We start from the raw sequence: 16925 nt of genomic DNA on the forward strand, positions 1-16925 counted from the left end.
TCAGAAGCAAACTCATTGACAACCAATTATTTGTATATTCTTATAAATTACAAAGGTGAACCAATGCTTTTCTTCACAAACTACTTCACTTTCAAAAAGCCAATGAATTATTGTCAGAACATTACTTCTGATTAAAAAGATCTTCCCATCCAAAAAGCTACAATAAACCTCAGTGTAATATAGTGGCATCACAAATTTTCTTTGCAGCATGGATTTGCCTAAATCTTGACTTGTACGTTTGAAGTTCAGTATCTGCTATGCCATCACAGCCATGACAAAACCCCCTTTCTTCTTACTCTTCATGAAGTCAGCATATTATTTGTAATAGAGCAGTCTGGACAGATCAATTGTTCCACTGCTCTTATTAACTTGCCAGTGTTTCCTCAACAAAGTGCAAATATATACATATTCAGCACAAAACTGATAGCTCAGACAGTTACTTTCCTTTTGCATTTAGCAGTGAATTAAAAACCTCAGAAAAATCTGTAAAAAGATTTACACTTGGAGAGTGTAATATATATTTTCCTAACACAAAAAGATAAACGTTTTTGTGTTTTTTTAAGCTTCCTCTCTTTTCAGCATTAATCATTTTTAATTGAACTTTCGTGATGTCCCTCAAAAATCTTTTTAGTTTGAAGTATTGAAATCTGAGACACAAAACACGCAATAAAGTTGGTAACCAGACTGAACCTGACATGTGAAGGAATCAAAATCTGGGCCTGAATGGAAAGTGCTGAGTCCTTGATGCAGGTCTGTCTTACACATGGGGCAGCGGTAGAGAGCAGAAGTAGGTATAGATGAAAAGGAAGCATTTTCCTGTGTGTCTTACAGTCCCATGTACATTAATCACCCTTCCTTTGTCTCATCCATGCAAGGAAGGATTAGATTTAAAGTGATGACTGGTTAATCCCTTTGATTTGCCTGTGCTAAATAAATATTAATCTACAAGTCAATCACATCTTGTGTTATAATACAGGGTGTATACAATATGAAAGTACTTAAAGGTTGTGTAAACTGCAGCAGATTTTACAAACATCTATCTGCAGAAAACATTATTCATTTCCCCTCTACCAAAAGAAAAATTGCCACTGGTCAGGATTTAATGCAAAGTTAGCAATTCATGCTGGGGTTCATGTTTATAACTGCACCCCAATTCTGTGCTGCTTTTGCGAGTTAAGGGTGTGGATCCAGTACATTATTCTGAACTACTAATGGATAAATTTTAATGCCATGTGCATTTGAGATTCAGTATCAGAATGTGTAATTTCACTTTACTTCACTCCCTCCTAAACTAAGAGGCCACTTGGATCACTTTGAAGGGCATTGTAAGCAGTAAGCGAGAAAACTGTGCTCCTTCTGCTTCCAATTTGAGCAGCTTTCCAGTTACAGCAGGTTTTGACGTTTTCAGTCAAGAGTTATTCATGTTCATAACAGATCCTGATATAATTATTAGGCAATTTCTTTCCAGTGAAGGAAGAACCAAGAGCCACCTCACCAGAATCATCATGCATGTTAAGAGTTCAAAAGCTGATCTGCCACACATCCTGCTTCAAGGCTGGTTCTACTATAATTATCTTCAGAAAATGTAATCACAGACCAGGTACCCCAGCCAGCATTCCAAAGCTATCAGCAACGTCTTAGACTCAAATCTTCGGCTGGAAAGATAGGTGCAACAGGAATTCAGGATCTAAACTTGTTTTAATAACCAGGAAAGTTATTCTGTTGTATAGAATGTGAGCTCTGTCCACCATTACAGCTTTAGATTAATCTACAGCAAAGATATTCTTCTTCTCATTCCTGATTCTAAAGGTCCCCCTGAAAATGAGCATGCCGAGAATACTTTAAAAGTGCAAGCACACCACTACAAGTACTACAAAATAGTCCATAAATAACACTTTCCTTTAGATTTTAAGCCAGTAAAAGTACGCAGAGTGTGCCATTTATTTTGAAACTGAAATTACCAAGTACAAAAAAAAGGAAGTGACGTACGATCTCAAATGGTTTTGTGATAGTTATACTTAAAAGTACGAAACACAAATAAACCCCTCAAATAAAAGTTAACATTTGTGTACCAATTATACATCAAACAGTACTACTGCAAAATATAGAGGCCAATATGAATCAAAGAATTAACTGGAGTCAATGATTAAATGTATCCCCACCCTTGAAAGTCACGCTGATTAAATGTTCGCACTTACTATTTAACAGCTTGACATCAACCAACGTCAAGGTGAAATTAAACTGCTTTTGTAACAATGTTTTGAATGCTTAAAGCACTTTAACAAGTTCTTCACGTATGCATTGGATTTCAACATGGTTTCATCCTGCATATTTTCAAGGGACTCGGCTTACTTTCTGTCATGAATTTTCTCTCCTTCCCTGAAGGTAATACGCCCTTCATGGAAACTAATTCCATTCGCCCTCCTGTACTTTTCCCAAGTTGCCACCACTCGTGGAAGTCTTGTCAGAAGCGCCAACCTGCCATTTGTTCCGGTGAAGCCACACAGCTGAACCCGACCCTGGCCTCATGCAGCATCCCACACATCCGTCAATTTCAGACTGGTCAGAAATAGGAGCCCCGGCAGATGCACTCCCCTCTAACCTGAGTCACACAGGCTTCTACCCCCAGGCACAGCACCAGCAGCTCCACACAGACCGAGTACCGGGTGTGAGATTTATCCCTGTCCGTTCCAGCGACCCGCTCCCTTGGAATTTCTGTTTTGGATTTCTCCCGGTAGGCTGCCACAACTTTGGCAGAACCCGCGGATTCCGTTGAAATTACGGCGCAGAGTGCCACGGAAATTCCGTAACGTAATGAAACAGTGTTTTTTTAAAAAACTTTTAATCACCCTCTCTTTGCAATGTTATCCGTTAGCACGAATTGTTACCTTTCACATGAATGTTTCATTTTCTCTCGTGGTATCATTCTGAGGTTTCTCGAAATTCACAGTGCAATCAAATCTCTGAACCATTGGCTGCAATGTCCGCTACACAGAGAAATGACTAATTGATTTTGCAGTGATTTATTTTTTCGTAGGTTGCGAAATATTTCAGTCCGCCTGCTTCTCTGAGGAACATGATATACAACTGAACTGAAAGTCTCATATCCCAACATCACTCGAAGCGGAATCCTCTTAACTGGTGAGCCGAAATATACAATAATGGGAGAATGCTGCCTTCCGATGGCTCCTTGAGAAACGGACAACAATTATTAACTCAACCTATCCTTCCTTTCTGACAGCAAGGAACAACAAAAGTCAATCGCAAGCTGGACCTTCGTTGCCAGCACAGCCAACGGCCGGTGTTACAACTTAAAATATTGAATTCCATGATTTTTAATTACAGTTTTTAGGCATGATAAGGGGCTAGAAGGAATTCAAAATTCTCTTACTGACAATTTGCGGGGCAGGGGTGGAAGAATGGAAAATTTGGAAGGTGGTCTTGTTTACAAAACTAAAAAAAATGCCAATCAAAGATAAAAGAAGTAGGCAAAAGAAGTAGTTGAAGTCCTGCAGCTGATTATTAAAGATTCAGTGTAATTCTACACAAAAATATCTGAATAAACTTTATTCACTCAGTGCTGGTTCTATTACAGCGATTAACAAGTTGAGCTGTCAGACTATAATGAAGAATACTGAGAACAGCAGCTGAAGACTTCTTCAGTGCCACAAGGGTTAAAGTTTACCACAAGACACTACCTAAAGCAAGATGTTGATTAGGTTTCAGGTTTAAGTGCAGACACAATATTTGGCAGTAACTAGCACAGCATGAACACCAAGACATCTAATCTTAACCCTACAGCCAAGAAAAAGCTAAAAACTGATGATATTTTTAATTGTTGGCAAAATATTTGCTGTTATTTTTAAGAAGGAATGAATATGTAAAAAATTTGAAAAACATTAGAATAGGACAGATACAATAATTTAAGATTAATAGCAATAATTTTCAATATATTTAAGTTGTTAATAAAAAACATATTTAGGTTTAAGGAACTACAATGCCATGTTTAACCAAGTTGACTTTTAGTCTGTAGTTAATGGAAATATAGTGTTGTTATTTGGAAATGAACTTGATTTTTTTGTTCTTGAATAATCCACTTATTCACCCATGACGAAAAGCAGAAAATGGGTGATCCAGCTGATTTTATTTTTAACTCATTACAGCAATTAAAAAAGTGTAATGCCATAACAATAAACAACCCCCATTCAGACAAAGGTAGTTGATCTTCTGGTTATTCTGAAGGAATTATATCTTTCTGTTTTAAATATAGGAGTTACAATTAATAGACAAGTATTCCTAATATCACAACATACATGAAATTGAGCCATGTAAATATTTTGGAGTTTTTCACTCAGGTCCTGTGCTTTCTGCTAAATGTATCACACACTGATTACTGAGGCTAACTATTCACCAGACCACAGAAACAACCCTTTCCAAATTATCTTTTTAAATGCCCTTGGTTAGTCCAGAAGAAATGAGAACAGGTATCACCTGTGCAAATCCACAGCTTATGTTTGACCGCTTTAAAGAAATACAGTATTTTTATACTTAATTTATTTCCACTGTTCAGCTATCACAAAAATCTAATGTCACGACCCCATCTTTATCCTTTGGTGTCCTGCTTTATCAAATGTTATCATCTTGAGAATATATAATATCAAGTTTACAAACCCTGCATTTCCCCGGAGTTCCATTTACGCTGGGTCCCTAACACCGCACAAAAGTGTCACCAAAAGCCCTTTTCCCCCTTTGGTACTCACAGACTCATTGGTCTTGACATTTTCACTTCATCCATGACAAATGACCTCATGACTGCGATCAGATTGCACAAGATGACTACTTTATCTACAACTAAATCATTAGCTTCCATCAGTGCATTTTCCTGATGTGCAAAAAGATTCCGTCCCATTAGCTCTCGTATCATCATTTTCCAAGATGCTGAGTTTTTGATGTTGCCTTTAAAAAAAATCCTCATTGGCTAATAATACCTAGACATATATGGAATATCTGCTTAGACCCTTCCACTTTAGATCAGACAGGATATGAGAAGACTACTTAGTAAGTGCTTCTCAAGGGATTTCAGCGACTGTACTCAACCTCTGCCCCACTGTAAACAGCGTGCCAATATCTGTCTGTTATTTCTCCCCGCTTTCAGTATGGAGGTGGTGGTGCTGGTTGGGGGGGGGGTGTTGGTGACAGGGGTTGAAAATCAAGAAGTATTGTACTCTTTTACTGTAACAGTTCCTTGCATATTATTCTCACTTCTGAGAGAAAGAGAACTTGTAAATTTTAGTCATCTTTGATACCACTGACAAATATTTACACAGCAAATGTCAATTAAATGAAAAAGCAGTTAAACTTTCTATGTGCAGATCAGCCACCCATCCCTAATTAAAATCTACTGATTATTAGTTCATCTTAATGTAAATATCTTGATGTGGAGGTGAAAAGAATGTACTTTTATTTTAGAATAAGGGTCAAGACAAGACCTTCAAGAGTGGAGTTGGCTGCTTCCTCTGTGAAGTACAATCTACAGCTGGCGACTCTGAAGGCAACTTTTCAAGTGACATTCTTATTGGCACCTGCCCCTTCTTATTGGGCCAAGGACAAAGCAAAGTGGCAATGTGAAGCCTAGTTCATGAATAAATCGAGGTGAGTTAGAGAAAGTGCTCCCTGTGATTTGCTTGTTGACAGCAAGCACTTAAACAGGCCTGCATGACCAACAACACTTGGCAGAACTTAATGACTCCAGCTTTGCAACCTGCTTCATTTCAGCAGAACACCCTTGCCATTTTTTAATATTACTTCAAAAATCTAAAGACCTGTACCAACACAGTGCACGCCCTGTCTACCGTGTCAGGTAACTGATGGCGCCCTTTCATGCGCTGGGCGTACAAATTGAAAACCTGCATATCATGCTCATCTGTTTAAAGAGGCTACCTCCTTGTAAAATCTACAACACTCACAAGAAGAGATATGAAAATTTAATTCACTTGAAGTTCCCCTTATAGTTTACAGGTTTAGTCAGCTATGTACAGTAGACAGTCAAGTTAAGACTTCTGCCACTTAAATGATTCTTTGTTAGGCTTTTAAAGAGCATTTTAGTATATTTGAACAATATTCAAATAGCCGACTGAAGACCTAAAAATTGTGAAATGTCCATACAATGGAGTACAAATGCAATGTAGTCACTACAGAGCAAGACAAGATTTAGTAGATTTTTCCAGACATGTGGAGTGATTAGAGCAAAAGCCGATGCAGCCACACTGGAAAGTATATAAAAGCAACGAGGGAAGCACTGATTAGATTCATGAAGTATAAACTTCTGCATATACATCCTGCCTAACTTGTTTTTTCCCTATTATTGTTCATTTAATAAATTCCATTGAATTACATAGCTTTAATATTGTATCAATCTATTTCATACAAACTTTATCATTCAACAGCAGTGGAAGAATTTAATTTTTATAATCTCATCACACCTTTCAAAACTTTTTGTATTATGCCCGATTACTCGAGAAAATACCAGCATATAGGCATATTACTTATGCAGACCGTGGATTTTCTGACAGCGTTCTGATCTTACTAGAGAGAAATGCCTTTCACAAATACATCATCAAGATGCACCTTCACTTTCTCCGCAATGGACATTACCTAGCTTTTATTCTCTTACATAGAGTCACTCTCTCTTACTTACACACACACACACACACACACACCCACCCACCCACCCCAGAGTTATTCCTTTACTTTCCTGCAGCTGAAATGGAAATTTCTTAATGACAACATTGCATGGCTGAAGAAGGCACCACCCATTTTAAACTTTGAATGGTTCCTAGTAAACAAAGTATGAATGGTGCTGAGCAAATGCTCACATAAAAGTATTAAGAAGGATATGCCAAGTGTCATTTTAGGAGGGCATTTCCTACCAAACTAGAATTCATCTAAACATTAGTCTATCTGGAGTGCTTCGCTTCTTGCAGTATCTCAGATTACGAAATTGTTAAAAAATGTGATATTCCTATAATTTTTGATCTTTCACTATGGATTAACTATGGGTGTCTGAGTCTTATAAAATATGGCATATGTATAGCTAGGTATTCCCAATATTATAGCAAAATTGTTCAGAAATATGTGTGATTATTTAAAGGAAATGTTTAACTATTGTGATCACCCTCAATTCTGTGACAGGTTGTTTTTGTATGGTTTGTTTTGTACCCATTTGATTCTGGATAGTTGACACATTCCCCACCAATTAGTATTTAATGATTTTGCAATTTTAGTATTCTCTGTTTTTTCAGCTCTGTAACAGTCTAATGGTAAATCCAAAGAATTGATACATTTTTACTATTTCAAAAAACCCCTGTTTTCTCATTTTTATATGGTAGATAAGTGTTGCAAAATAGATTAAGATGATTATCTCTGCTTGAAAAGGGCTTTTGTTTGTCTTTGAACTTTGTTTGAAAATATGATTTAAGCAGTTTCGTCCATAAGAACATATCAGGATTACACAGGTCTATACAGAAGCTAACTATATATTACTATTACCTGCACATTTCAAGTTCTAGCCATGTTTTCATTTCTGTCAGCATACCAATGTGCCCAACTACTTATTAAGCCAATAAAATTTACACATATCATAAATGAAAAAAATTCAATCTCCTCCTGTATTTTTTAACCAGTCATCCTAAAGCAGAAGCAGATTTTTTAATATTTCGATTTTAATTCTGCATAGCTAAAATGGGATAAATAACTAATATGACGAAGAGTTATCTTCATTGTTTAAAGACATTTTTGTGAATCAAAATAAAACTTATGACCACATCATATCAAGTTGCTAATTAGCACTGTTTCAACACAGAGGTTTTACTCATAATGTTACAACTGCGTTTGTACAGTCTGTCCAATAGCCCTACTGGATTATTTCAACAGTGCTACAATTATTATTTTAGCAATTTAAAGTCACTTAGCTATTCCTCCTCTATACTACAGAACAGGGGGAAATTGTAACCAGCTACTAACCTGCCTGTCATTCAATTCTGCAGAGACTGGAAATGTGCCAATTACAGCACATGACAGTTTATTAAATGTGTTTAACACAATTATAAAATATGCCAATCTTTACAGAAATAGAATATATCGCATGTTCCTGGTTAAAAAATCATACACAAATTAGAGTACCAATATACAGTTGTTGTGATTTCACTTTATGATATTGCAAGTGCCTTGAACCTTTTCTCGGCTTAAGTAATTTCACATTAAAAATTAACTTGACAAGACTTTTATTCAAATGACAACTACGTGCACACAGAAGTTTTGTGAACTGCCAGCAAACAATAGGGGTCAATAGCTGACCGTCTATGTCTCCACGTGTTTGGGGCCTGAAAATGTACTAACTGCATCCTAAATCCACATGAAACCTATCAAAAACAGTAAGGACAAATAACTAAGGGGCAATAATATCTCATTTAACGTTCTTAAATATAGCACCCATTATGCCTTCACCTTCAAAATGACAAATAAAAGCATTCATTATCGCGTTAACAGCTGTAAACCAATAAAAAATTATTTTCTTGCAATGACATATCTGACAGAAGTTTTAATTTAAACAATTAAAATGAATTACAGCATAATGAACATATGGACTTACAAAATACTTTTATTTATGTGATAAGCAATCTTCATATTTCTTTGAAATATTATTAGTAACTTTTATTGGGAAAAAATTTCAAAGAAAATAGTTGAACATCCTTGACACAGCTGGTCAATATTTGGTTTGTGACATGCCTGGCATACTCTTGTAACTCTCCTGTATACAGACCTTTGTTTATCAGGCCAGGCTTCACAATTATCATACATATTACTTCACAAGATGAGAGAATCCAAGGGAATTCCATGAAGCTGCTGAAATATGAGACCCTGCTTGTTTTCTCAAGTCCTGGACAAATACATCTTTAGAGTGAGCTGAGCATTTGTGAAAAAAAGAGCCTGCATTTTCATCTTCCTTTCATCTTAGTCACTCAGTCAACCATACACTCTGCCATTCAACAGTACTTTTCATTATGCAAAATAATGCTAATCCTTTTCCGATGCTTTCACACTTCTATAAACCTCCATTTCTCCAACTGAAAAGCAATTATATCAGTTTACGTTTCTGTCAAAAAAACAGGATTAATTCTGGAAAAGCAGAATCTCTTCTTTTTCCATATTCTGTTATCAGAACCTAGAGAGATTATTAGTGAAGGTATTTTCACAATGCAAAGCTACACTTGCTTTTAAGCTGTGATTTAATTGGTCAAAGAAAAACAGTTTTAGTTACTGCAGAAACCCTTTTCAGCAACAGAATTGACCTTTCCTTGCTAAGGTCTGAATAGAATGAACCTGAAACTGGTCTATTAATCAGAAACAAATTATGAAAGAATGTAGCTGGACTGGCTGACACCACACTGTCTTACCATGCACAGTAAATGCTAAGTAACAATGTCCTCTTCATGGGTAATGAAGAACCATGACAAATGAGACAGAAAAACTATTCGTTTGCATATGCAAATTCCTATACAAAGGAAACATGTACAAACAAGTGTCGTTGTAAGGTGGATTAGGCAAACAAGGCTTTCTTTTAGGATACTCTGCAACCCTGAACATTAGTCAGCACAATTAACCCAGTTACCATGGTGACTAATGAAATTTTACCATGGCATGAGTTAAATTAGATAGCTAGTTATGTGTTTCCTCTACCCAATTCAAAATCTATTATTTTCTCCAGAACAATACTGCAATTGTGCTCGCCTAATCTCTGCCAAATCAACAAGCCTCTAAATTAACAATTTGCATATGTTAATATAATTAAGATCTAATTACACGAAAGTTGTACCTTTCACATGCACTTTCCCTAAACGCTGTTTAGCTTGAACTCCATCCAAGTTTTAAACCCTAAAAGAAGGGATTTTAACTCAAACGAAAAAAGAAGTTGCCCCGAGGCTTAAACGGAAGGGCCCTACACTTAATACATTAAGCCTACTAGCTTCTTATCTTTCCACCCACAAGAGCTGCTGGTGTTGTGGGTATGTGAACTGTACCAACCTGCCAAGATTTCTGACCTCCGATCACAGCTTCCCTTGTATAAGGCAATGTATCACAATAATTAACATGTGTTGATTATTCATTATGTAATTATTCAAGCAGTTACACTTCTGCTTGTGGACTCCACAATACACCCAAACAGTAAAATTATCTACTCCCTAACTGCAAATTACTGGAAAACTCACAAGAAATTATACAAAAAGAGTCCTTAATTGTAATTGGTTGTAATTGGATCAAGTTTGTGAATATTTTTGATAATGATAAAAAAGACTATTTATGGTGAATTTGTTCAAAATAATTCTAGTCACACATTTCAAAACAGCAGAGCATATGAAATGGATATAACCTTTCAAAGCAAAAAGAGAAAGGAATTTTAGGAAAATGGACAGCTTGCATGAATTAAGGAGCCTTTGTCCTTTCTTATATGCATTTCTTTTTGTAGACTAAATTGAGCGAGTCTGCTCCACATTTTTAGGAAGGAACGTTTTACAGGAAAAAATGTTCTGAAGTGTACGAACATCGGTGCAGCTGCATCTGAACTTCATCCAGATGGTTCGCAATCATTAAATAGTTTTGCTTTTACTATTTTCTCACATTCTGATATAAAAACCGGACTGTGTGCTTCCTTTCAATTGAGAGGTTCATATGTATAAAAGAGAAAGAGACAGGAGCTGTGAGAAGGAGAGACAGGGGCACTTGAAATTGACACTGATTCCTGGGTTGAGGCCTGCACATTCAGCATCGGACCAGCGGCAGTAAGAATACGACTGACTACACCAGTGAAACAATAACTGCATTCCAACACCAGCGTATACTCGCTCCCTACATTGCCATAAAGAGCTTCTCATTCAAGTTTACTGTATACTTAGCTACAACACACACACACACACACACACACACACACACACACACACACACAGTTATACCCAATAAATAAGACTTAGGTTAGACTCTACAATATTTTTGTCAAATGATTTTCTTTTTACAATTGTATCATTCTATCTAGAATTCCAGAAAATAAATAGTGCACTGACGCAATAGCAATGTTAACTGCAACATGCTAGCATATCTCTAAAAGTGACAATGATGCTCTGTTAGGTTTTAGCCAATATTTCGAGTTTACAAAACTTTCTTTTGTATTTTTGGAAGCATGTTTGTTTACTAAACATAACCAAAGTTTGCTGATTGTTTCAATATCTGCTGAAATATTTCAAAATTAACAACATGTTCATGTTGCATTACAGCGTCTTCACTATGATGCCAGCTTTTACCTGTCAGTAAACTATCACAGTGACTTCACTTGGTGATTGAAATATGAAGACCCAGCGTCACTAATTATATTCAGGTTATTTATAGATTCGACTCAAACAATAGCGACCAGCAGATACACTGGTAATTCTTAATAAATTTGATGACATCACTTTCATGTAAGCAAACATTTATTGGTGTTAACTTACAGAAATAAAAATATGTTACAAGGAGAATATAGAAGGCAAATATTAATAATGTGAAAATATGTCACATCAAAAATACTTTTTGCCTATCAACTAAGTTGCTGAAGTTTGAATTTAAAATCAATATGTAACTTGATTATTAATTTTTATGAGTTTTTCTCTTTTGTCAGAGATTTTTAAAAAGAACTATATGCTACACTTTCAAAAGTAAGGGGTTTGTCATCAAATTAGCAGATAATTTGTCCTCAGTGGTAACGAAGTAATTGGGCTTCTGCCATTAAACTGAAAGTGGAATTATTGATTTAGAATGTATATTGTTATGTGATTAACACAATATTTTAAGCAACAACCAATAATCTGAATCTGGCTTTCTCAGGCATTCAACTAATCACGGGTCAAAGGCACAACTGAGCATGTGCTGGCAGGGTCTGCCAGATTCCTTGGGTCACCGTCAGTGTTTCGAGCTTTGGAAAAGAAAGAGATTAAAATAAAAGGCTGCAACTACCCATTCTGCACTGAAGGATTTTAAATCACTAAGCCTTTTCTAATAGGCTTGAGACTTATTGAGGTAGAAACCATAAAAAATGAAGAAGAGAAATTTAATCCCTGAAATATTGATTTGCACATTAATATCATATAGGGTGAGGGCAATTTGGCTTCATGGAAATGACACATTGTCGACCCTTGGTGAAGTCAGAACCAATCTGACTGCTGAACGTGTCTGAATCTGAAGAGTTATTAAGGGCTTTCCTTCTTGCCTTTATGAGTTTTCCTCTGCCTACCAATTCCATGTTAAATGTATTATCTTTAAGAAATAATTGTAAAACCTCAGGGGTTTTTCCAGCTAATGGAAGGGAGACTAAACCACATCAGATTCTGAAATGCAACATTAAACCCTTGCAATCAACAAAGCCACCTCAGTTCTGCTTTCATCCAATGCAGGCTATAATATTGTTATTGTGGGTAATCTAATTTCACTGTGTAAGTTTTAGCTTATGGTTAAAGTGCCAAGAGAATATTATGGGATATATGAACTGATTCACCCAGCCCCTCTGATTTGATTAGCCATTTTGCTGCATAAGGTTTTCAAAATATCAATACAAAATTAAAGAAAATTATTGAAAAAAAAGAGACGTATCTTGCACTATTTTATAAAACACAACTGCGTAATTGAGGGATAAGGTTCTATTTAATTGTGGATGAAACACGCAAACGTCAATGACAGTACTGCATGATAATAATCTATACAAATCTCATTCTTAATCATTCCAAAATGAACAACGTTTAATAAGTTAACCTACTGTACTTGCCACTATTGTTACCGGCCTGAAAGATTTTATTAAGGCCATTGACTAAATAAACTTCGGACAAAAAAAAACAAAAGGGATATTGTATCAACCAAAGTGTATCTATTAGTGTAGAAAACGAATTTAAAATGTTAGCACTTGGCACCGTTCTGTTACTGAAAAACAATCTCAGTCTCGTCGTTCAAGAAAAAAAAGAGACGGGAAACAAAAACCGATTCGCACAAAATACCTCTGTCGCTATACGTGTCCCTGTGTTCATATACATAATCCATATGTGCGTGTGTCTATATAGATAAGTATTTACAGCCACTGCAAAATCCATCGGATGTTCCTTTTAGAAGTACAGAAATGATTGTATCGCAGATCAACTCGCCCGTCTAAGCCGCTGTATGTATTTTGATTCCTTTTCGACCTTTATAGACATTAGAGGAAAAAAGTGAAAGTGTTTATTTCTGATGGTGATAGGTTTAGGTAATTGAGCTTTTCGTATCAAAAATTACGAACAATTCTCCGGGATCTTGGAAATTAAACGTTTCCAGTCGACGTTGCTTATACCCATGCTCTTTGTGGAGCTCTCTATTTTTAGCTTAGATTTCGTGTCGGATTTGTTTTAGTTGGTGCCCACAGTTGCTACTGGAATGATGAAGGGGAGAGAGTGCGTTACATACCCAGCGTTTGCTCTGAGTTTAAACGATCGATCCCCGTGTCACTGTCGTGTCCCAATCGCAGAAGTCTGCCCCGAACGAAAAGGCAGGGCTACTATATACGAGCTTCAATAATAATCAAAAAAAGCACAGAACACAGCGGAGTTAAGGCAAAAGGAGCCGAGGCGCGGATTTAGCTGGCTGGAATTCCGAATTGTGTTAGAAAAGATACTTAGAGGCACACAGGGATGAATCGAAACGGATAATGTGCGAATCAAACTGGGGAGGAAGAGTTTAGCTCGGCGTTTGACAGAAAGAGCAGCCGCGAGTGGAAGCAGCCAGACACAGGAGATACACACGCATACACACACACTCGCACAGACATACATACACATACTCGCACAGACACACACACACACACACACTCGTACCGACACACACACACACACACACACACATCCAACACACACACACACACACACACACACACACACACACACACACACACACACACAGAGGCTGATCCAGGGACCAGGGGAGCGTGTCTGCCTTCAAGCTCTTCATCATCACCACCATGATTCTCATCACCCCGAGAGCATCAGCCTGCAATAAACACCCACAACCTGCTGCTGCGGCTGCCTTCCGACCCAGGCTGAAGGAGTTCAATTCGCCCGAGCTGCCTGCTCTCTCAGCCGTCCAGCAGCCGGCTCACATACTGCCAGGTAAAATCAACAAAAACAAAGAGAACTGACTGGTGTTTAAACTGGGGCACGATCCTCCCAAAGCGAATGCTTTCTTTTTGTTTAGATGCTTATAATTAAAGACTGGGTCCTAAAGATGGCCCGTGGATTTAAAAAAAAATGCCACATTTACTTTGTACAGATTATACGGGTTTTTGTTAATAATATAACTATATCGCCGCTTGCTCAAACTGCTACTGTAAATCTGCTCTTTTTGTTTGGAAAGACGGCAGGAATAAAGTGAACAGTTCAGCGCTGGAGGACGGAAAAGTGTGGGTCTTGTCACCTTTTCTTGTCTGTCTGCCTGTCCCTCTCGGACTACAAACTGCTTCTCACAGCCCCCCAAAAGAATGAGCAAGTTATGTCTGGAAATAGTTTCACAGGGAGGCGAGGCAAGCTGACAGCCCGCTCTGTCTCTGATGTATATCTACACGTCCCAAAAGTCACACGAACGCACTTGTGTAAACACCAGGTACCCGTTCTCTCCGAGGCGAGCGAGAGAGAGAGAGATCCTATTTAAATCGCGTTTATATAAATATTTTTGTTATGTTTTGAGAGAGAGAGAGAGACAGAGAGAGAGAGAGAGCGAGAGAGAGAGAGAGAGAGAGAGAGAGAGAGAGACATCCAGCCAAGTCTGCAATGATAAAGAGTGCGAATCGATAACGCGGCTCCTTGGGTTTGCGACATAATACTGGCTTACCGCTGAATAAAGTGCAACTTACTATTTTCCCTCGCAGCCTCCTCTTCTTCTTTATTTTTTGTATAATGACATTAATTATTGTCACATCCACTGGCCCCGATTGCTTTTACAATTAAAAAAAGGATCCCAGGCCAGAAGAAAGTGGGTCCTTTGGGCCGGCCCGGGTGAGCACTCTCGCCGGCGCTGCGACCGCAAACGGAAAAGGGAAACTGGAAATGAAAATCCGATATATCTTTATTCTGCTAATTATTTTGCCCTGTAAAAAATGGCTGATTAAGTTGAGTGCGCATGTGTCTTCATTACCGATGCACGACGGGAAGGTGTAATTAGCGAGGTGATCAACATTCAAAAGATTGGACTTGACGCTTTGAAGTTGAAGCCACGGTGGGCGATAATGGAAAAGTCATCAACCTGACCCACAACAGACACACAGACACACACGGAGCCACAGAGAGGGAGAGGGAGGGAGGGGGGAGAGAGAGAAAATGTCAGACAGACATACATACACATATACACAGACACAGGACACAACATAACACATTCCCGCATCAGGACAAAGACAAAGACGCACATACACACGCGCACACACACAGGGTTTAACAATCGTCCTCTGATTTAACCCAAGCAGGAGAAAGGGGGTGTGGGGGTGAAATGTATTTGTGGTGGGGTCATAATTAGAGCCGTGGAGTCATTAATACTCTGTCACACACAAGCACACATTTCATTCTCACAAACTCAGGTTCACCAAAACGAAACAAAACAAAGTCATATTATTTACTCTACACCGTAAAAAAAAGTCTCTCCACCGGGGGATCCTAACTAAACACCGGGATTGTTTTCTTTGAAAGAAAACTGAACGTGCGTGCAGCCGCTGTGCAAATACAATTATAAGCATTTTGGACGCTGGAAGTAGAGGAAGGTGCTAAAAATAATCGATATACAAAAACTGCGAGTCGCACGCTTGAAGACGGGAGTTTTTTTTATTAAAAGGAGGAAACAAAAATAAAAAGCTACTTTCATAATTTCTAGGGAAAATACACAGAAAACAAATCGAAACGGCGTTTTGAAAAAAATATTCAATTCGCTTATTTTTAAATAAATATAATTATTCCACTGAAATAAGAATCAACAAAAAAAAATGCAAGGGCAAGTAACAGCCAAGAACCGAATAAGGTTAAAAATCAAAAACCAGGCTCGTCGCTTCCTTACTAATGGCTTCTTTTCAGCGGAACACTACCTGTATTGATTGCGCTGATATCTGATCTACTGACGTGACTTTGCAACAGCAATCTACATTACAATTTTCCTCTATTTTAATGTTTGTGTCTATATCCCTGATTGTATTTAAACTGAAATAACGCGTGGTTGTCGCGGGGGCTGATTTTGTTTGAGATAGTTCAGAACAGCTGGCAAACCCCTGCCTCTCGTGTTGTTCCCTTCTGTCCCTCACCCTTAATAGTCGCTATCGAATAAGACACTAAGGATGTTAATCGTTATGAGAAAATCAGGAGATCACCACTTATCTGGGGGAAAATCGAAGGCACTTTATTCAGAGCTGGGCTAGAGGATATGATAAGACTGAGTGAGATAGAACAGAACTGTGGTAGCACATGTTTCTCTCTGTCCCTTTCTTTCGCACTCTATTCCTCCCTCTTTCAGTTCTATGTTGCAATGTAGTGAGAGGTCTCTATCAGGGTCTCTGTGTACGGTGGCCGCCAGTAGCCCTCAACTCTGCTCTTGATCTCTCCCCTTGTCTATCACATCGCTTCTCTCTCTGGGACTCTCTGATAGCTCCACATCAACCCATCAGTACTGCTTAAATGTTAGGGACCCGTGCTCGAGACACCTCGATAACCCTCACTCCCCCTCGGGGGCTATTTGCCAAAGGCGCTGTGTTAAGTATTTTTTTAAAAAAGACAAAACCTTAGTACTTCATTCGAAAGCCGAAAAGAAGTCATACACTGTAGATGCGCTATGGACAATGCACAAAACTACAT

The 16925-nt window shown here is 37.9% G+C and overlaps 1 protein-coding gene across 3 annotated transcripts in view; it reads right to left on the bottom strand.

Annotated features, from left to right (window-relative positions):
- Positions 1-15037, bottom strand: part of zfhx4 (zinc finger homeobox 4) — a 282983-nt gene extending 267946 nt beyond the window's left edge. The window contains exon 1 of one of the 3 annotated variants that reach the window (XM_072253378.1): positions 14951-15037. The gene's annotated coding sequence lies outside the window, so the exon portion shown is untranslated. Of the gene's footprint in view, positions 1-2352; positions 2533-2888; positions 2980-14950 lie in introns of those variants that run through there. The other 2 variants (XM_072253395.1, XM_072253386.1) reach the window with 2 other exon arrangements.
- Between the last annotated feature and the right edge of the window lie 1888 nt (positions 15038-16925).

This window comes from Mobula birostris, chromosome 1 (genome assembly GCF_030028105.1).
Source record: "Mobula birostris isolate sMobBir1 chromosome 1, sMobBir1.hap1, whole genome shotgun sequence".
In the NCBI taxonomy this organism is placed as follows: Eukaryota; Metazoa; Chordata; class Chondrichthyes; order Myliobatiformes; family Myliobatidae; genus Mobula; species Mobula birostris.